This window comes from Zea mays, chromosome 9 (assembly GCF_902167145.1).
Source record: "Zea mays cultivar B73 chromosome 9, Zm-B73-REFERENCE-NAM-5.0, whole genome shotgun sequence".
In the NCBI taxonomy this organism is placed as follows: Eukaryota; Viridiplantae; Streptophyta; class Magnoliopsida; order Poales; family Poaceae; genus Zea; species Zea mays.
In genome coordinates this window covers 102,683,703-102,706,729 of record NC_050104.1, presented here as the reverse complement: position 1 = coordinate 102,706,729, position 23,027 = coordinate 102,683,703, and positions in this window count along the sequence as shown.

Genomic DNA, 23,027 nt, shown 5'->3' with positions numbered 1-23,027 from the left:
CAGTGCTGGACGTCCTGGGCTAGATGACGCGCTTCTCCGGTCGGTGCCCGGCCTGCCCACTCCTGCCCGATATTTTGCCGAAGCTGCACAAGTTGTCCTGCTTCCTCGTCGAGCCTGGCCTGCATCTCGCGGATTTGCTCGAGCTGTGCGTCCTGACCCCCCGCAGAGACTGGGACCACAGCTAGCTCCCGAAGGATGTCAACGCGAGGCACATGCCTAGGGGGATCACCGTCCTCCGGCATACCAAGATGGTTGCCTTCGTCGGGACCCCCTAGATCGACGTGGAAGCATTCGCGACTTGGGCCACAGTCCTCGTCGCCGAGGCTATGGCTACTATCGGAGCAATCGGAGAGGCAGTAGTCACATGCGGTCATGAAGTCCCGCATGGCACTGGGGTCACCGAGCCCGGAGAAATCCCAACTAGAGTCGGGCTCATCATCTTCCTCGGAACCTAGGGGCCCGTAGGTCGAGACGACCGTCAGTCGGTCCCAGGTTGACCGCATATGATACCCCAGAGGGTTTGGACATGCCTTTATGAAAGCGTCCACCGAAGTGGGGTCGCTTGGTGGGTCGCAGCTAAATCTAAAAGGCATGGGATGGGAAACGGACGGTACCTCTTGATCGACGGGTGGTGACGAAGTCGCGTCAGGGGCGGACTGCACCGTTGTCTGAGGTACGAGGCTAACGCCCAGCAAGTCCTTCACGAGCGTGCTGTCGTCGTCCGTCTGCTTGGGGTTGGCGTGTTGCGGGGAAACGACGCTCGTCTTCGTCTCAGACGCGAGGTCAACGCCCGACGTGTCCCCCGTTGGGGCACCGGCGCCGTCGACTCGCTCAACAGCCGACGAGGTGCCGCCTCCTGCTTGGCCATGCCTGCCCCGCCTCCTCCTCCGTCGGTGGGGAAGGTGACGGGACAGACCCAGATGTTGCTCTTCCGCCACGTGGGGAAGACGTCGTCGACTCCGCCGCCGGCGGGCGGGCTGACAGCCGCCATTGTCGTTGTCGCGCGGCGGAGGAAGGAGTATCATGTCGTAGCTGCCGTCGAGGGACATGAACTCAAGATTCCCGAAATGGAGCATCGTTCCGGGTTGGAGAGGTTGCTGGAGACTACCCATCTGGAGCTTAACGGGAAGCTGTTCGTCAACACGCAGCAGGCCCCTACCTGGCGCGCCAACTGTCGGCGTTTCGACCCCGGGGGGTCCCTGGACCGACGAGTAAATTGTCGCTGCGTGTCCCAGCCCAGATGGTGTCACACCCGGTTTTAGAAGGTAAACCGAATGCGAACCATGTACGTGCCAGGATCAGTTATTCACGTACACAACAGTTACATAACATGGACATCATCACATAGTGCTCAAAATGGTATTAAAAAGGGAAATAATAGTCGATTACATCATACGTCTGAGACGTCCATATGGTCCTTACAATAAATCAAAGTGCGAAAACGAAACATAGATAACCGCGGCCTTCACAGGCAGCCGACTGGGGGTTGCCGCTAACCCACGCCTAGAACTCGTCGTAGTCTTGGAACTCCTGGAAGTCTCCTTCCACAGCTTCATCTTCTCCTGAGCAGTGGTTGCAATGCTGACAACCTGGGGATGGGGGGGTTTGGTGTGTAGAGCAAGGGTGAGTACACATCAACATACTCAGCAAGTATCCTGTTTGGCTATAGTGGACTAGCTTTATGTGGGGATAAGTCAAGCAGTTGCTTTTAGTTGGTCAGATTATTATTTACTAATAGAAAGCCAGGTTTTAGCATTAACCCAAGTTATTAGCCCGATGTACCGTTTCCAAACGGAAAGAATACCACTAACCAGCACCATAGTCATAACCAGAACCATCGATCTCATAGCCACCTGTACCATAATGTCTCTGATCAAGTACCACTAATCATTGGAGCTCCCTTGGCCGCTCATAACCGCGAGCACGACTGATATATCAGTTTTCAAACACTCTGCAGAGGTTGTGCACTTTACCCACAAGCCGTGATTCCCTCTTGCCTCGGGCCGATCAAACCCTTAAACACTACCAAGGTGAATAGGCAGGGTCTCACTACGTAGCCTTTACAAAGATTCCCCGGGGCTGTAGCCGCCCGTTAGGTTTCCTAAATGCACTGCACTCCTCCCCAAGGGGCGAACCCAAACTTGGCAGAGCGAGCCGCATACACCGAGCCCCATTGACGGCACGACGGCTAAGCGAACTACACCCTAGATCCTCTAATTATTCAGCTAAGGGCACCCCATTCCACCCTCATGGTTGCACTATTTTCCCGGGCGGTCATCCATAGAACAGGTCCTTACGGAGAGGCACTCGAGAAACCGCTCGAGCCCCCTTAAAGGCCACAAGTACAACATCATAATAAGAGAAGGGAAAACAGCGTATCATAGATAATCTCATCATGTTCATTGATTAGAGTTTGAGCAATAGCATAAAGCTAAACAATAATAATCCAACCCAAATAGGTAAACAAGGACATGGACAACAAAACTAGTCAATCCTTAGGCATAAATGTGTAAAGCGGGAGGTGAATTAAAGAATGAATAGGACAGAGATAGGTCAAGGGACACTTGCCTCCACCAACCGACTGCTACTCAGGGGCTTTTCCTACGAGTTCTTCGGGTTCTCCGACCGGATCGTTCTCTATGCGAGCGCAAACACACATACATCCACATATTTAATACAAAAGAACAGTACACCATACAATAGAATGCAGTAAGTAAACAGACGTTCCACGCGGGCTCGCAATTACGGTTAAGAGAGAAAGAGAACAAGACAGTCGAGAAACGGTCACGTTACATGATTATAAATTAACCACTCGCTTAATAGAAGGAAATTAATGTAGACACTATGTTTAGCGTAAAGTAAAGTCATGTTTCATGTCTAATCATTATAAGCGGATGAAGATAAATAAAAAGAATTGTCGCGCGGCGAGACGCGCGACATAGCACCCTAAAACGAATTAAGAAATTAACGACTCGTCGCGCGACCGAGCACGCAATGAGACACTTCGCATTAATTATAAAAAGACGTTAAGCGTCGCGCGACGAAACGCACGATGGCATACGTCAACTAGACTGAGTCTAAAGTGGAACGTCGCGTGAATACACGCGCGACGTTACACCTTAAACAACCTGAAATTAAAAATGGATCGTCGCGCGACGAAGCGCATGACGCAACACATAAATAGAATCTGAAATTAGACAAATCCGTTGCGCGACGCAGCACGCTAACTAACGGAGTTTGACATTGACTACCAACCAAAAATAATCACCGCGAACGCGGGTCGCGCACGCGGGAACGCGCTAGCGGTAAACCGGGAAGCGCGAGGCCACGCGAACCACGCCAAGGGCCAGAACGACGCGCGCAGGGGCCGAGGCCGCACCGGGGGCAGGGGCCGCGTCGGGGCCGGGGAGGGCGCTACGCCGGGGCCGAGCCGCTGGGGGGCCGCGCCGGGCGAGCAGGGGGTGGGGGCCGCGCGCCGCTGCGGGCAGGGGGCGGGCAGGGGGCGGGCGGGATCGCCGCCGTGGGCAGGGGGGCGGGCGGGGCCGCCGCGCGCGAGTAGGGGGCGGGCGGGGCCGCGCCGCCGGCGAGCAGGGGAGCGGGGGCGGGGGCCGCCGCCGCGGGCAGGGGGCAGGCGGGGTCGCGCGCGAGCAGGGGAAAGGGAGGGCGCGCGCGGGGGAGGAAGAGGAGGAGGGAGAGGGAGAGAGAGAGAGAGAGAGGAGAAGGGGAGGGGAGCTCACCTCGGGGTCCAAATTCCGGTGATCGCCGTCTCCAATTCCTAGGGCACCACGGGGGGAGAGAGGTGGAAGAGGGAGAGGGAGGTTGTTGCGCGGGAGATCCAAATGAGAGAGAGAGAGAGGAGGGGCGCATGGGGGAATGTGGGCGCCAGGGGGCGCGCTGGGCCGGGCCGGACTGGGCCGGGCTGGGTTGGGCTGGGTTGGGCCGGGCCACTTCGCGGATCGAAACCCACGACGTGCACGACCACTAAACGGAATTAAATCGCGAATCGAAATCCGAAACGGAACGAGACGAACACGCAACATCAGACAAAGAAATGTGCTTCGGCATGATGCAACACCCATGACACTTAGGTTTTGGTTTATACATGACACGGACACCTGTCGCTATACTGGTTTGAAATTAGGAAGAAGGAGCGAAACATGAAAGAGAAAAGAGAGTAATGCCCGAATTTGGTGAGAGAAAAGAAGAAAAAATTCTACCCCCAAATTCAGGGCTTTACAAACCTATCCCCCTTAAAAGAATCTCGCCCTCGAGATTCAGGGTTGGCTAGCAAAGAGCTCAGGGTATTTAGCCATCAGATCATCTTCACGCTCCTAGGTTGCTTCTTCCTCAGAGTGGTGATTCCATTTGACCTTGCACATTCTGATGGTCTTCCTTCGAGTGACTCTGTCTGCGGTTTCAAGGATTTGCACTAGCTTCTCAACGTAGGTCAAGTCCTCCTGGACTTTGAGACCTTCCACTAGCAACTGCTCTTCTGGCACACGCAAGCACTTCTTCAACTGAGACACATGAAAAACATCATGCACTGCGGACAGATTCTCTGGCAGACTGAGCTGATAGGCCACTTCTCCATGCCTTGAGAGAATTTGGTACGGACCAATGTAGCGGGGTGCTAGCTTGCCTTTGACTCCGAACCTTCTGACTCCTCTGATCGGTGACACTGTTAGATAGACAAAGTCTCCGACTTCGAAACTCAGCTCTCTTCTTCTTGTGTCTGCATAGCTTCGCTGCCTTGATTGCGCTATCTTCAGATTCTCTCGGACCATCTTGATGTTCTCTTCAGCTTCCAGCAGAATGTCTGGCCCAAACACTTGCTTCTCTCCAGGCTGATCCCATTGCAACGGAGTTCTACAACTCCTTCCATAGAGCGCGTGAAATGGTGACATCTTCAAACTGGCCTGGTAACTGTTGTTATAGGAAAACTCTGCATACGGCAATCTCTTATCCCATCCGGACTGATCTTGCAACGCATAGGCTCTCAACATGTCTTCCAGAATTTGTTTGGTTCTTTCGGTCTGACCATCTGTCTGCGGATGATATGCTGAACTGAAATTCAGATGCGTGCCTAAGGCTTCATGCAACTGCTGCCAGAAATGAGAGGTGAACTACGTTCCTCTGTCTGACACTATCTTCTTTGGCACACCATGAAGACAAACGATCCGAGACATATACAACTCTGCCAATACTGCACTGCTGTAGTTAGTCTTGACAGGTATGAAGTGGGCTGACTTGGTCAAGCGGTCCACTACTACCCAAATGGAATCGTAGTAGGCTCGAGTGCGAGGCAATCCGACTATGAAATCCATACCGATTTCATCCCATTTCCACTGAGGGATTTGCAACGGTTGCAACAATCCAGCTGGTCTCTGGTGCTCTGCCTTAATCCTTCGACAACTATCACACATAGCCACATGCTCTGCGATTTCCCTCTTCATTCCGTACCACCAGAATTTCTTCTTCAGATCTTGATACATCTTCTCACTACCAGGGTGAATCGAATAGGCTGTCTCATGAGCTTCCTTGAGAATCAACACCCGAATGGATTGGACATTGGGAACACACAAGCGGTCTTTGAACCATATCACACCTTCTGTATCTTCTCGAAAATTTTTGCCTCTGCCATCTAGAATCAGTCGCCGGATCTCACTGATCTTCTCATCATTCTTTTGCGCTTCTTTGATTTCCCGTTCTAAGGTAGGTTCCAACTCAACTGTGACTCCTCGCGAATTGTTCAGAAATCCGAGACTCAACCTGTCAAACTCCTTGGCCAACTCATAAGGCATCGGACGAGCGATCATCAGGTTGACTTGACTCTTCCTGCTCAAAGCATTTGCCACTACGTTCGCTTTGCCTGGATGGTAGTGAATCTCCAACTCATAGTCTTTGATCAACTCTAACCATCTTCGCTGCCTCATATTCAACTCTGACTGAGTGAATATGTACTTCAGACCCTTGTGGTCTGTGTAAACATCACATTTCTGTCCATACAGATAGTGCCTCCATTTCTTCAGTGCGTGAACCACTGCTGCCAACTCTAGATCATGGATTGGGTAATTCTTCTCATGAACCTTCAGCTGTCGGGACGAGTAAGCCACAACTCTTCCCTCTTGCATCAACACACATCCCAAACCTGTGTAGCAAGCATCACAATACACCGAGAAGGGCTTGTGCACGTCAGGCAAGACTAGGACAGGCGCTGTTGTCAACTTCTCTTTCAGCGCTTCAAAGGCCTCCTGGCATTTCTGGGTCCACTTGAACTCAACCTTGTTGCCTAGCAACGCTGTCATTGGTTTCACAATCTTCGAAAACCCTTCAATGAATCACCGATAATATCCGGCCATTCCAATGAAACTCTTGATTCCTCGGGCATCTGTTAGCGCTTTCCAGTTGAGAATGTCTGCCACTTTCTTCGGATCCATAGCCAATCCTTCTTTGTTGATTATGTGACCCAAGAACAGGACTTCATTGATCCAGAATTCACACTTGCTCAACTTTGCATACAACTGGTGCTCTCGCAATCTCCGCAATACCATCCTCAAATGATCTGCATGCTCTTCTTCGCTTTGAGAATAAATCAGAATGTCGTCAATGAATACCACCACAAACTTGTCAAGATAATCCATGAATACACTATTCATCAGATTCATGAAAAAGGCGGGTGCATTGGTCAAACCAAAATACATCACTGTGAACTCATACCATACTTGGAAATGAATGTCGTCTTCGGAATGTTCGAAGGTCGGATCCTGAGCTGATGATAACCTGACCTCAGATCAATCTTGGAGAACACACTGGCTCCTCTCAACTGGTCGAACAGATCTTCTATTCTGGGCAAAGGGTACTTGTTCTTGATGGTGACTTCATTCAGAGCTCGATAATCGATACACATCCTTTTGGTGCCATCTTTCTTTTCCACAAATAGGACAGGGGCGGCCTAAGGCGAGGTGCTTGGCCGAATGTAACCTTTCTCTGACAGCTCATCAATCTGCTTCTTAAGTTCAACCAACTCTGGTCCGGATATTCTGTAAGCTCTCTTAAAGATGGGGGCGGTTCCAGGAAGAAGCTCTATGGCAAACTCAACTTTCCGCTCTGGTGGCATACCTGGTAAGTCCTTTGGAAACACATCTGGGAACTCGGACACAACCTTGATACTCTCAATTGGGTCTGCTTCACTGCTATCGACAACCATATGATAACAACTTCCTTTCTTTGGCTCAGGCGGGACTAACTCGGTCACCACTTCCCCTCCTAGTGGGGACACCAACTTGATTGTCCTCTTATCACAGCTGATAACTGCCTGATACTTATCTAGCCAATTCATCCCTAGGATGACATCTATTCCCTGAGTACCCATTACTATGAGGTTGGCGGGAAACGCTATCCCCCTTATTTCCACACTTATATTCAAACAAATGCTATCTGCTCGAATTCTACCACCGGCTGAGTCAATTTGAATAGGGGTTGACATGGTAGTAATTGGAAGATTATGTGCTTCTACCCATGATGCAGTAATGAAAGAATGCGTTGCTCCAGTATCAAATAACACTTCTGCAATATGGGAGTCGACTGGGAACATACCTACTATCATGTCGGGGGTCTCCTGAACTGCTTCAGCCTCCAAGTGGTTCAGTCTCCCATGATTATAGCGTGGCTGAGAGCGGTTGCCTGCTCCAGGCTGAGACACATTCTGCTTTGCTGGGGCATTGGGGCCTGATTGCTGCTGGGCTGCCTTCTTTGGACATTGCATCGCCCAGTGGCCTTGCTCTCCATAGTGGAAACATGCTCTGTTTCCAACCTGAGCTGGTGCTGCCTGACTGTTCTGCTAGGCTGCTGGGGCAGGAAGACGAGGTGCCTGCTGATTCTGCCTCTGAAACTGACCTCCTGACTGATTGCTCGGACGGTTCTGATACTGATGTTGAGGATACTGCCTTTGGAACTGCTGATGCTGCTGAGGTGGACGCTGGTTCTGCCTGAACTGCTGAGGTTGATTGCCTGAGAAATGAGGACGATTGCTGCTTCCAGGCTGAGGTCCACTTATCTTGCGCTTACGATCCTCCATCTCCTTACGCTTCCTCTCTGTCATGATTGCTCTGTCAATCGGGTGCTGGAATGTCGGGAAGGTATGATTCATCAGTTGGTACTGAAGAGGGTCAACCAAGCCTCTCAGGAAACAGTACTGTCGCTTGGCGTCGGTGTTGACATCTTCAGGAGCATAGCGAGACAACTGCAGAAACCTGTCCCGGTACTCACTGATAGATGATGACCCTTGCTTGAGGGCCAGGAACTCCTCCTTCTTCACTGTCATTAGACCTACAGGAACATGGTACTGACGAAAGTTACCTCTGAACTCTTCCCAGGTGATGGTGTCGGGGTGGGCATGGGTGGCGAGGTAAGACTCCCACCATGACTGATCTGCTCCTCTCAACAGACGGAGACCATACAGGACTTTCTCCCTATCATCGCACTGAGCGGTATGCAACTCCCGCTCCATAGTGTGCAGCCAATCTTCAGCATCCATGGGGTCAGAAGAGTGAGCAAACGTTGGTGGATGACCTCTCATGAACTCAGCACGCTTGTCTCTGGGCATCTGAGGCTAAGGTGGTGCCTGCTGCTGTTGCTGCTGCTGCTGCTGAATGGCGGCCAAAGTCTGACCGATGGCTTGAACTGCCTGAGTCTGCATCAGAAACATCTGCTCGATCGACATCGGGGGCGGGGGCGGCAGGTGCTGTTGCTGGAGTACCTCTTCCTGCTGAGCGGCTCGCTCCTGCTGAGCACGCCTTCCTCCCCTGCGCCTGTTCTCTGACATCTGCAGAATGCAACCACACATCAGAACTGATCTGGCAAATCTTGCAGCATAAGAAAAGAGTATAGAATCCTTCAACAGCACTGAACAGATGAGCATCTTCACTGATCTCCAACACAGACCACACAGCTTCTCCGATAAAGAGGAAAGTGGAATAAAAGGTTTCCCAACTATATAACTAACTCCATTAACATAATAGGTAAACCAAAATGCAGGGGATACCAACACTCTGGTGACAGTCATTACAAAGATCCAAACCAAACATAGTTCATCATGACAAACATAAATGCACAGGATATAGCAAACTACCCTGTCTAACTAAGACTAACTAAGAGTGAGACTAACGCTAAGACTGTAGCTTCTACGTATATATTTTGTATTAATTACAAGATCCAACTCTAACGATCTATGATTCTAGATTTATCTTGGTCTTGCAGTCGGGGTTGCCATAAGACTGGCGTCCACGCCGAGGTGAGCGGTACGGGTGCTGAGTCCCGACGGGAGCGGGGGAACCATCATCCAGGTGACGACGTTCCGCTCGCTCAGCCCGCAGCAGGGCGACCTCAGCACGAGCCCTACTCAGCTCGTCTAATGCATGGTCCAGCTCCGTGTTTAGCACGACGGCTAGGTTGACTGTGCTGCTCAACCTAGGATTGTCCTCACCAACGGGTGAGACAATCACGCCTCCTGTGCTGCCAGATGAACGGCGAGGGTAATACTTCAGGTTGAGACCGTCAGCTACCCCACCGAGAACCGAGCAGAAGTGCGAAAGCGCACGCCGTGCAGCATCTTGCATGGCCGCCTCAGCTGAGTCCCGCTCAGAGATAGAATAGTGCTCTGAGCAGACCTCAGCACCCTGGAGACTGTTCTCCGGACGGCGCACCAAGCAGGTCGCCTCCCAGCGGTCCGGGTAGACCCCGCGACTGTGCTGGTAGACCACACAACGATACTCGATGGACCAAGTACGCCGGTTAAGTGCCCGACGTAGCAGGATGTCGAGCGCGTCGTGGAAGTGACACCCGCGAGCAGCGTCGCGAGTGATGGGTCGAGCAACCCATCCTTCTGGCTCCTGGTCAGCAGAGAGGTCGGTGTCGTGGCTCGAGCTGTCGTCGCCACCTCCGTCGTCTGGGTCTCCTCCAACAGCTACTCCAGAGGCTGGGGCGCCTAGTGGTGGTGCAGGGGGCGCCTCCAGGGGAAGCATAGGGGAGCAGCTCCTCACGGACTCTATCTCATGTTGGAGCGAGAAAGAAGAGCCCTGCTGCTCCTGTCGTCGACGCTCCTGCTCCTCATGCAGGCGGTGGTGCAGCCTCTCCAAGTGGCTGGACTGTCCGGCCACGGGACGACGAAGCAGACGCTCAGCAAGGCGGGAGGGTAAGAAGGGGATGATGGACTTTCGTGCAGTGTGTCCAAGTCGAGCCATCTACAAAAGACACCGCAAGTAAAAGAGTGAGAACAGAATTAATATGACCAGCAAGTAATGAACCATAAATAAATGAAGGATTAGAATAAAACACAATTTTCAGCAAGATATAATATATAGTAGAACATAGGTTTGGTCGATATGACCAACTTTTGAAGGGATATCAAAGTCAAGGCAGAGACAGAGGTCTATAATCCTTAGAACGACCATTCTATTCTAGGTTAGCGGTCCTACAGTTAGCACGGCTTTGATACCACTTATGTCACACCCGGTTTTAGAAGGTAAACCGAATGCGAACCATGTACGTGCCAGGATCAGTTATTCACGTACACAACAATTACATAACATGGACATCATCACACAGTGCTCAAAATGGTATTAAAAAGGGAAATAATAGTCGATTACATCATACGTCTGAGACGTCCATATGGTCCTTACAATAAATCAAAGTGTGAAAACGAAACGTAGATAACCGCGGCCTTCACAGGCAGCCGACTGGGGGTTGCCGCTAACCCACGCCTAGAACTTGTCGTAGTCTTGGAACTCCTGGAAGTCTCCTTCCACAGCTTCATCTTCTCCTGAGCAGTGGTTGCAATGCTGACAACCTGTGGATGGGGGGGGGGGGGGTTGGTGTGTAGAGCAAGGGTGAGTACACATCAACATACTCAGCAAGTATCCTGTTTGGCTGTAGTGGACTAGCTTTATGTGGGGATAAGTCAAGCAGTTGCTTTTAGTTGGTCAGATTATTATTTACTAATAGAAAGCCAGGTTTTAGCATTAACCCAAGTTATTAGCCCGATGTACCCTTTCCAAACGGAAAGAATACCACTTACCAGCACCATAGTCATAACCAGAACCATCGATCTCATAGCCACATGTACCATAATGTCTCTGATCAAGTACCACTAATCACTGGAGCTCCCTTGGCCGCTCATAACCGCGAGCACGGCTGATATATCAGTTTTCAAACACTCTGCAGAGGTTGTGCACTTTACCCACAAGCCGTGATTCCCTCTTGCCTCGGGCCGATCAAACCCTTAAACACTACCAAGGTGAATAGGCAGGGTCTCACTACGTAGCCTTTACAAAGATTCCCTGGGGCTGTAGCCGCCCGTTAGGTTTCCTAAATGCACCGCACTCCTCCCCAAGGGCGAACCCAAACTTGGCAGAGCGAGCCGCATACACCGAGCCCCATTGATGGCACGACGGCTAAGCGAACTACACCCCGGATCCTCTAATTATTCAGCTAAGGGCACCCCATTCCACCTCATGGTTGCACTGTTTTCCCGGGCGGTCATCCATAGAACAGGTCCTTACGGAGAGGCACTCGAGAAACCGCTCGAGCCCCCTTAAAGGCCACAAGTACAACATCATAATAAGAGAAGGGAAAATAGTGTATCATAGATAATCTCATCATGTTCATTGATTAGAGTTTGAGCAATAGCATAAAGCTAAACAATAATAATCCAACCCAAATAGGTAAACAAGGACATGGACAACAAAACTAGTCAATCCTTAGGCATAAATGTGTAAAGCGGGAGGTGAATTAAAGAATGAATAGGACAGAGATAGGTCAAGGGACACTTGCCTCCACCAACCGACTGCTGCTCAGGGGCTTCTCCTGCGAGTTCTTCGGGTTCTCCGACCGGATCGTTCTCTATGCGAGCGCAAACACACATACATCCACATATTTAATACAAAAGAACAGTACACCATACAATAGAATGCAGTAAGTAAACAGACGTTCCACGCGGGCTCGCAATTACGGTTAAGAGAGAAAGAGAACAAGACAGTCGAGAAACGGTCACGTTACATGATTATAATTTAACCACTCGCTTAATAGAAGGAAATTAATGTAGACACTATGTTTAGCGTAAAGTAAAGTCATGTTTCATGTCTAATCATTATAAGCGGATGAAGATAAATAAAAAGAATTGTCGCGCGGCGAGACGCGCGACATAGCACCCTAAAACGAATTAAGAAATTAACGACTCGCCGCGTGACCGAGCACGCAACGAGACACTTCGCATTAATTATTAAGAGACGTTAAGCGTCGCGCGACGAAACGCACGACGACATACGTCAACTAGACTGAGTCTAAAGTGGAACGTCGCGTGAATACACGCGCGACGTTACACCTTAAACAACCTGAAATTAAAAATGAATCGTCGCGCGACGAAGCGCACGACGCAACACATAAATAGAATCTTAAATTAGACAAATCCGTCGCGCGACGAAGCGCGCGACGCAGCACGCTATCTAACGGAGTTTGACATTGACTACCAACCAAAAATAATCACCGCGAACGCGGGTCGCGCACGCGGGAACGCGCTAGCGGTAAACGGGGAAGCGCGAGGCCACGCCAAGGCCATGCGAACCACGCCAAGGGCCAGAACGACGCGCGTAGGGGCCGAGGCCGCACCGAGGGCAGGGGCCGCGCCGGGGCCGGGGAGGGCGCTACGTCGGGGCCGAGCCGCCGGGGGGTCGCACCGGGCGAGCAGGGGGTGGGGGCCGCGCACCGTGCGCCGCCGCGGGCAGGGGGGCGGGCAGGGGGCCGCCGCGCCGGCGAGCAGGGGCGGGCGGGGCCGCGCGCCGGCGAGCAAGGGGAGGGGGCGGGGTCGCCGCCGCGCGCGAGCAGGGGGCGGGCGGGGCCGCGCCGCCGCGGGCCGATGAGGGGGCGGGGGCGCCGCCGGCGAGCAGGGGAGCGGGGGCGGGGGCCGCCGCCGCGGGCAGGGGGGCGGGCGGGGTCGCGCGCGAGCAGGGGAAAGGGAGGGCGCGCGCGAGGGAGGAAGAGGAGGAGGGAGAGGGAGAGAGAGAGAGAGGAGAAGGGGAGGGGAGCTCACCTCGGGGTCCAAATTCCGGTGATCGCCGTCTCCAATTCCTAGGGCACCACGGGGGGAGAGAGGTGGAAGAGGGAGAGGGAGGTTGTTGCGCGGGAGATCCAAATGAGAGAGAGAGAGAGGAGGGGCGCATGGGGGGAATGTGGGCGCCAGGGGGCACGCCGGGCCGGGCTGGGTTGGGCCGGGCCACTTCGCGGATCGAAACCCACGACGTGCACGACCACTAAACGGAATTAAATCGCGAATCAAAATCCGAAACGGAACGAGACGAACACGCAACATCAGACAAAGAAATGTGCTTCGGCATGATGCAACACCCATGACACTTAGGTTTTGGTTTATACATGACACGGACAACTGTCGCTATACTGGTTTGAAATTGGGAAGAAGGAGCGAAACAGGAAAGAGAAAAGAGAGTAACGCCCGAATTTGGTGAGAGAAAAGAAGAAAAAAATTCTACCCCCAAATTCAGGGCGTTACAGATGGGTCGACGCGAGACAGAACACAAAGGGGGAAAACAGTAAGGGGAAACCGCGGCCTTCGTGTTGTCCTGCGCCCAGGGCGGATGCGCTTGAAGTAGGGGGTTACAAGCGTTCGTGTGGGAGAGAGAGAGCGAGAGCCTTGTGCGTCGGCCCATTCTCCCGTGCGGCCAACCCTCTCGTACGAGAGCCCTGGACCTTCCTTTTATAGACGTAAGGAGAGGGCCCAGGTGTACAATGGGGGGTGTAGCAATGTGCTAACGTGTCTAGCAGAGAGGAGCCAGAGCCTTGAGTACATGTCGTCGTGGCTGTCGGAGAGGTTTTGGTGCCCTGTTCATGTGATGTCGTGGCCGTCGGAGGAGCGCTTGAGCCCTGTAGGAGCACAACTGTCGGAGCTGTCGGGTCCTTGCTGACGTCTCCATGCTTCCGTAAGGGGCTGAGAACCGCCGTCGTCATGGAGCACGCGGGGTGCCATCATTACTTGTTTACTGGGGCGAGCCGGATGGGACGCTGGTCTTGTTCCCCGTAGCCTGAGCTAGCTAGGGGTAGGGTAATGATGGACCCCCCTGTGACGTGGTCGGTCCGAGCCCGAGGTCGGTCGAGGCGGAGGCTCCTCCGAGGTCGAGGCTGAGTCCGGGCCCGGGGGTCGGGCGAGGCGGAGACCGTCGTCCAAGGTCGAGGTTGAGTCCGAGCCCCGGGGGTCGGGCGAGGCGGAGTCCGTCTTCTGAGGTCGAGGCTGAGTCCGAGCCCTGGGGTCGGGCGAGGCGGAGTCCGTCGTCCGAGGTCGAGGTTGAGTCCGAGCCCTAGGGTCGGGCGAGGCGGAGTCCGTCGTCCGGCGTCGAGGTTGAGCCCGAGCTCTGGGGTCGGGCGAGGCGGAGCTTCCTATGGCGCCCGAGGCTGGACTTAGCTGCTGTCAGCCTCACTCTGTCGAGTGGCACAGCAGTCGGAGCAGGGCAGGCGGCGTTGTTTTCCTGTCAGGTCGGTCAGTGGAGCAGCGAAGTGACTGCGGTCACTTCGGCCCTATCGACTGAGGAGCGCGCGTCAGGATAAGGTGTCAGTCGATCCTTGCATTAAATGGTCCTGCGATACGGTCGGTTGGCGTGGCGATCTGGCCAAGGTTGCTTCTCCGTGAAGCCTGCCCGAGCTAGGCCTCGGGTGAGTCGAAGGTGCGTTCGTTGCTTGAGGGGACCCTCGGGCGAGACGTGAATCCTCCTGGGTCGGCTGCCTTTGCCCGAGGCTGGGCTCGGGCGAGGCGAGATCGTGTCCCTTGAGTGGACTGAGCCCTGACCCGAATCGCGCCCATCAGGCCTTTGCAGCTTTGTGCTGATGGGGGTTACCAGCTGAGATTAGGAGCCTTGGGGGTACCCCTAATTATGGTCCCCGATAAGTGGGATATAGGGGGAGAAAATAGAGGGAACCGCTGCGGGAGATGAAAAAATAGGAGCGAAATGTTGATGATGTGACGCAAAAAAGTGATAAAAAATTTAGGGATAACCGTTGCGGACAGTCTTAGACTGCCTTCTACGGTTTTACCGTCGGATGCCCCTCTCCTGACGGCGACAGTAACCCTCGCTCCCCTTTCAACTCCCCTACCAGCAATAGTACAAAAGAGGGGTGTTTAAATGCACTAGAGCTAATAGTTAGTAGCTACAATTAGTTGAGACATCTAAACACCCTAGCTAATAGTTTAGCTATTAACTATTTTTGATAAATTAGTTAATGGTTAGGTAGCTATTTGTTCGCTAGCTAATTTCACTAATAATTTTTAGTCTACTAACTATTAGTTCTAGTGCATTCAAACACCTTCATATTACTCCAACAAATATGGTGTGTGCGGCGATAACCCCTTCCCTCGGTTGGAGCGTGTGGTAATTTATGTTTGGAGTGGGGTATAGGAGGAGAGTTTAGGAGGACCGCTATAGGTAGGGATATAGAGGGAGACAAGTTGTTGACGTGGCGCATGAGTGAGATATAGGGAGGAAATATATAAGGCCTGATTGGTTGCCGGTGCCTAGGCGCCTAGCTCGCGTGAGCCTGTCCCGGCTGAAACGAGCGTGCCTCGCTTCCCTCCGCTTGCAGGCGAATGAGCCGAAAAAGGCTTGGTTTGCACCCGTGCTTACAGCCTGAGTGCCGTGCACCCAACCAAACACGCGTGCAGGCGCGGTCAATGCACGCGGTGGGCCTAGGCACGGGCGACCGAGTAACCCATCACACCGATAATGAACCGTTGAAATCAATCTTATATTTGCTACTCGTAGAGTCGTAATAATCAGGCCCACAACAAGACCCACGAGGCCATGAGTCAGCCACTCTAGCCAGTTTAGCAACAATATTGTTTAAATTTATAGTTTTATATCACTATTATCTCTGTTTTGAAATAGTAGTTGTTTTAACTCTAGATTTTTATGTCCATATTCATATGGATGATTATGAACACACACACATATATATAACATACATTAAATATTGTATGAATCCAGTAAAAATGTAAAATAAATTTTAATTTGGGACGAAGGGTGTATATTTTATAATTATCATGATGATACAAAAGTTGCTAGCTTTAAAAAATCATGGTTTTAAGAAATATTTTTTGGATATAACATTATGAATCATGTTATTTAGACAAAAAGCTAGTTGTACCATAAATTTTTGAGTTATAGTGAAATTTTCAATACTCAAAAAGTATCATGGTATCTAGAATACCATAATTTTGAAAACATAGTTTTTAGAAATGCAACCAAACACTTTAGGACCTGTTTGGTAACAATGTTTTCTTAAAATCATAGTGTTACAATATTGTACTTTTGAGAGCACCTAGAGGGGGGTGAATAGGTGATCTTGTAAAAATTCAACAACTAATAGCCAAAATTCTTGGTTATACAAATGTTAGTGTGACTAATTAGTTGCAAAGCGAGTTCTTGTGGCCAAGACAATCACAAAGAGATCAACACAAGAGACACACGATTTTATCTCGTGGTTCGGCCAAGTAACACTTGCCTACTTCCACGTTGTGGCGTCCCAATGGACGAGGGTTGCACTCAACCCCTTACAAGTGATCCAATGATCAACTTGAATACCACGACTTTTCTTTGCTTATCTCTTTTTCCCGTTTGCGAGGAATCTCCACAAGTTGGAGTCTCTCGCCCTTACAACAAAGATCACAATGAAAGCACAGAGTAAGGTTGGGAAGAGCAACACACACTAGAATTAAATCCACACCGCAAACACGCACACAAGTGAGAAGATGAGCACACAAAACACGCGCGGGGAGTTTACAACTCGAAAAGTGCTCTAATCTCAAGAACGATGAACGATTGCGTGAAAGTGAGGACTAGAAGTCTTGGAATGCTTAGAATGTGCTTGGGTGACTCCTCCATGCGCCTAGGGGTCTCTTTTATAGCCCCAAGGTAGCTAGGAGCCGTTGGAGGCCAACAAGGAAGGCTATCCTTGTCGGTGTTTTGGGTCCGACCGCACACCCGGGGTTGCCCCTCAAGGTGTTTTAGGAGTAGGACGGTGTCGTCGACTGTAGCAAAATGGTTCGTGCCAGATGCACGAGGGACAATGGACAGTGTTTACAGGTTCGGGCCGCTTAGAGATGCGTAACACCCTACGTCCTGGTGAGTATGTTTTGTGTAATGGGTTACAAGGTAGCTCTCTAAAGTGAGAACATGGAGAGTTAAGGTGGGAGGCTGAGTAATGGGATCGATCGTTCTGAAGGGGTGCCCCCTAGGCCTTATATATCCGACCGTGGGGCATTACATGTGGATATGCACCTAAAAGATAGTGAACTGTTTGAGTCTATCTTCCTATGGTTCTGCCGACCTATCCTCGCCTGGTTCCGTTGCACGGGGCTCCAGTGCGGGAAAGTCGGATCTTTGTTGTGGTCGCTTGCTCAACGCTGTGGGCCGTCCGGGCTTGCTCCAATCCGACCTTACGTCAACCTGCTTTACTGATTGTCCCTCCCCAGGCCCACGAAGGAATGGCCTTACGATTTATTGGGCCCTTGGGCCTCTCGTGAGGTCTTTTACCCTTCCAGTGGACCCGGGGGATATCTGGCCCCCACAAGCCCCCGATCTTCGGGCTGATTTTGAGATAATCAGCCCAAAGATCCTAGGTCCAGCTTGCAGTCTTTACTTATGTTAAGAGATGCTTTCCAAGCAGTCTGGTAAAAATGATTTTTTACTGTCTCCTTCTGCTTAGATCATTCGTAGACTGGAGCCTTGCTTCATGCTTGCGCCTTAGAGGTCGGCATTTCTTTTTGTGGGACCCTAGACTTCATTGGGTGCACCGGAGGTGCACCCAATGGGTGTAGCCCCCGAGCTTCGAGTAGATTTTTGGAAAACAATCTGCTCGAAGGTCTTCATCAGAAATTATTTTTATTTTACTCTTGTACTTTGGTTGAGGGCCAGCCTTGTCTTTTAATCTTGTTCTATGCCTTAGAAGTCAGCACTATCTTGGCTTGAAATGGTATTCCATGGGGTGCACCGAAGGTGCACCCAATGGGTGTAGCCCCCGAGCTTCGAGTGGATTTTTGAGGATAATCCACTCGAAGGTCTTCCTTTTGTGTCTTTTTGTTGAAGGTTATCCTTTCTGCCTTAGAAGTCGGCACGATGCCATCCACATTATGCTTTAGAGGTCAGCATTATGTCATCAATATTATGCTTCAGAGGTCAGCATGTATTTTGTCTTTTGCAGCCGAGTTCGCGATCCACCCATATCTTGCTAGGTGGTGCAATTTATTTGCTCTGCGACTGATTGGACATTTGATGGACGTCCCCTGGCTAGTCTTCACTTCGCTTCTGTTGGTCAGATTTTGTACTTCGCTGGCTATATTTGGCTTTCCTTTGATCCTTGCTGATATCTCATTTTTGTCTTGAGGTATTCATTACATGCCCTGCACGGATGTGACAGTTTTGAAAAATATACTGATAATTCCTGGGCGTCCCCCCCAATGGGTGTGGGCAAGGGACGGCTTGGTACGCTGAGTGTTTTAGCCGGCTGCTTCTGAGTGGTAATGTGATGTGACGGCGGGTGTAATCATATCGCCCGCGCGGTTGACTGGAGTCCCAATGGGTGTTGTGTTGCGTGAAACGGCGTCAGCCGCCTGACGTGTCTTCAGACGGGTTGAAGTGTGTATTGAATGCTTCACGACTGTTCAGTGACCGTGGTTGGAGATGAGCGGTTGCCTTCTTCTTCTATAAATAGTGCCTTTGCCTCTCTGGTTTTTTCACATCTCTTGCTGTTATCCACTGCTTGCTTTCTTCTCCTTCTCGCGCTTCCACCATGGGCAAGAACAACAAGCGCAAGCGTGAGCCGACTCCTCCATCAGAGGACTTCGGTGATTCAGAGTACTCAGAGGAGGAGTTCTCCTCTGAGTCCGAGGGGTCTCCGGCTCCCATCCCTCTGCGTGAGTCGTCTGACGATTCAGACGACTCCCAGGGGCTTGCGGCGGAGGTCTGGACTTACATCCGGGCCATCGAGCGCTCCGGGCTCGAGGGCTCGGATGAGTCGGAGTACTCCTCGGACGAGGAGGACTCGTCCGAGGGCGGTGGCGGCGATGGCGACGACGACGACGACGACGACGACGACGACGGAGGCGGTGGCGGCAATGACGGTGACGACGGTGACGACGGCGATGACGGTGACGGCGGCGGCAGCGGCAGCAGCAAGGATGGCGACGGCGGCAGCAGCAGGGGCAGCAACAGGGGCGGCAGCGGCAGAGGCAGCAACAGGGCCAGTGGCTAGATGCCACTGGTCCTTAGATGTTAGTATAGTATAGTTAGAATAATGTAGTAGTATTTAGTAGTGTAGAGTAGTATAGTGTAGTGTAGTAGTAGTAGTAGTAGTAGTAGGGAAGTATCAACTCATAATGAGTAGATTTGTAAGTACTGTTACTTCCCTTTAATGAAGAATGTCGTTGCCTTCTCTGTGCTGATTGTTTTTCTTCGTAATCAGTTAATTTCTGCCGTGATATTCATTGCCCCTGGTGTTCTTTATCCGTTATGTTTGTAGCATAACTTAGAGTTCTTGAATCATTCCTCTGCCCACCTTATTTGTGAAGTTGATTCTCTTGGAATAGTAAGTAAATAACTCGGGCACCATATTGACGCTTTTAGAGGTAGCCGCCGAGTGACCTGAAGACGACGTCAGAGTTTTAGAGATAACTGCCGAGCGACTGAAGACGACATCAGAGTTTTAGAGATAACTGCCGAGCGACTAAAGACGACGTCGGTGTGTTAGAGGTAACGCCGAGGGACTGAGGACGACGTCGGCGTGTTAGAGGTAACGCCGAGTGACTGAGGACGACGTCGGCGTGTTAGAGGTAACGCCGAGTGACTGAGGACGACGTCGGAGTTTTAGAGGTAACTGCCGAGCGACTAAAGGTGACGTCGGCGTGTTAGAGGTAACGCCGAGTGACTGAGGACGACGTCGGCGTGTTAGAGGTAACGCCGAGTGACTGATGACGACATCGGAGTTTTAGAGGTAACTGTCGAGCGACTGAAGGTAACATCGGCGTTTTAGAGATAACGGCCGAGCTAGAACGGGCTGCGCCGGCCATGTTGAGGGTAATAGCCGAGTGATGATGTGGAGGTGACCGCCGGGTGACAACGTGGCGCGCTGGTGTTTTGAAAGTAACTGCCGGGTGCTGATTGGGCGCTTTTAGAAACGGTATCTGACTCGGGAATATCCCATAAGTACTGCGCTTTTAGCCGCCTCTGCTTTCCGTGCCCTAGTTCTTGCTTTCCTGCCTCCAAATCCTTTCTGCAATTTGGCTCTTGCTCCGTCCGCCCGTAGAATTGAGATGGCGCCCAAGCGGAAAGCCTCGAGTTCATCCGCCGCGGTGATTCCCCCAACCGACCCCAACAGTTAGTTGCCTTTCGCAGGTAACCACATGTCTGTTGTCTCCAAGCCCGACCTTCTCCACCTCGTGTCCATCGGGGTCCTTCCCCCGAGGGAGCTGTGTTCTTGGCGGATTTGTCATGGGGTCACTGTCCCGACAGAGGATACCCGTGAGTCCGTAATTTACGTTCCTTTTCTTCTCTGCGGTCTCGGTCTTCCCATTTCTCCCTTTTTCCGCGGCCTCCTTGATTTCTATCATCTTAACCTGACCCATTTGAATCCCAATTCTATTCTGCAAATTTCCATTTACATTCATTTATGCGAAGCTTTTCTTGGCGTGCTGCCACATTTTGGGTTGTGGAAGTACTTGTATCACTGTCGCCCTGAGATGGCCGGGGGGCAGCATCAGTTGGTTGGGGGTGCTAGTTTGGAGATGCGCCGTGGGAGGAAGACTGAGTATCTGGAAATCCCTCTCAAAGACAGTATCAAGGGATGGCGCTTGGAATGGTTTATTGTTGAGAACCATGGCAATTCTCTCCCTTCACGGTCGGGAAGACAGCCGGATGTTCGTACTCCGAGTTGGACCAAATCCCCCACTGATTAGGAGGTGGCTGAGGCAGGGGCTTTGCTAGCTGAAGTTGGACTGCTGAAGGAGAGGGGTCTGACTGCTGAGGCTGTGGTTGCTGATTTTGTCTTCAAGAATATTCAGCCGTTGAAAGACAGGGCATACCCGGCTTATCTGTATCGAGGCCTAGCTGACTCGACTCGGGTTACCAACAGAAGAATTCCCTCTGTAGACTTGGTGAACAGGCTTGAGATGATTCTTAGAGGCAAGGTATCAAATGTTGGTGCCCCAGTGGCATACTCAGCCTGGAACTTGCCTCCTCCCAAGGCCTTCACTCTTTTTGTGTCGAATCCACCTGTTGCTGATGGCAGTTTGGGCCTTAGAGTGCGACCCTCTGCTGAAGAAGTTAGCACCTTGGTTGCCTCGCTCGGGGAAGTTCCTGATGGTGAACGGCAGGTCCACTTTGAGGTGCCCTTGGATCCTAGTGATGTAGAGATAAGTGCTATGCTTGATTTGCTGGCTGAGGACTCTTCTGATGCTGCTCCTGCTAGGACATTGGTGGTGGCGCCTCTCCCAGAGGCTGGTACAACTTCAGATGTTCAGAAGCCTGTCAGTGTTCGCCCGAGACGCCCTTGCCGAGTCAATCAACTTGATCCTCCTGCTGATGAGCAGAAAAAGAAGAAGAGACGCCTCCGGCGAGTATCTAGTTTGGATCGGGACGTTGATACTTCAGTTCCTGCTGCTGAAGAAGTGCCTGTGCCTGCATTTACTAACGCCGACCCCACTGGGTGTGCTCCATCTGCTGCTGATCCCAATGGGTGTGCTCCATCTGTTGCTGATCCCAATGGGGGTGCTCCATCTGTTGCTGATCCCAATGGGGGTGCTCCATCTGTTGTTGATCCCAATGGGGGTGCTCCATCTGTTGTTGATCCCAATGGGGGTGTTGCCTGTGTTGCTGGTGAAGACGACGAGGAGGAAGAAGATGAGGTCCCTCTGACTCGAAAGAACAGTCGGCAATATGTCGCCAGTGGTGAAAGTAGTGGAGTTCCTTCTCCTGCTTTGTCCGCTCTCATTGGTCTGCAAGAATTGTCCCTAGCGAATTTTGATCAGACTCTTGAGGATATGGTTCTAGAGGATATGTTATCCGAGCCGACAAATGATGGTGTGATGGAGGTTTGTGCTGATGTGCTCGACGCTGGATTGAGGTCATCCCGTGCCTCATCGACCTTAGAGCGCGGTCTCGAGGGTCAGGAGATTGACTTGGATCGTCCTGGTCCCATGGAAGTAACTGAGGGTCCATCAGCCTTAGAGGTGGCTATTGCAGAGAACTTGGTTCTCAAGGACGGTGTTGACACTTGCCCAACCCCCAAGGATGTTGCCGGGGATGACTCGGCTCGGGTGGGAAGCGCAAGCCACTGCCCAGCCCCCGAGGGTACTGCTGGAGATGATCCGGCTCAAGTGGGCAGCGCAAACTTTGACCCAGCCCCCGAGGGTGTCCGAGCGGGGTCTCCCTCTTGTACTTCCATGGACGTTCATGCGGGATCACCTCCGCACTCCGGCTGCATGGTGGTAGCCCAAGCTTTGGGCCAGGGAGTTGCTTTAGAGGGCAGCGTCCCCGCTGACCAAGTTTTGGGCTCTGTTGATGGCACTGAGTTGGTTCCTGCTGGTTCGTTGCAAGCTGCTTCGGGTGGCGACCTTACGCCCGGTCATCAGTTGATCTCTCACGATTTGGGAGTCCCTTCGTTCTTCTCCAATCTCCAGGTACTGTGATATATTCTGTCCTGACTTTCGTACTATATGAACTTCTGTCATTGCATTCATCTATTCTCCTTATCAGGCTTTGGTGGACGGGATGGCTAGCCAGTTGAGGTTGCAGGGTGCTTCTGTTCCAGAAGGAGCTTTGTCTCTTGCGCGTTGGAATCCGGTGTTGCTTCAACATCGTGTCTCTGACTTGGAGGCGACCAATGCTGGTTAGTGCTTCTCTTTGTCTTCATTATTGAGCTGCCTTACATTCTGACCCCTTTTGTTTGATTGTCTCCTGCTAGATATGACTCGACAGATT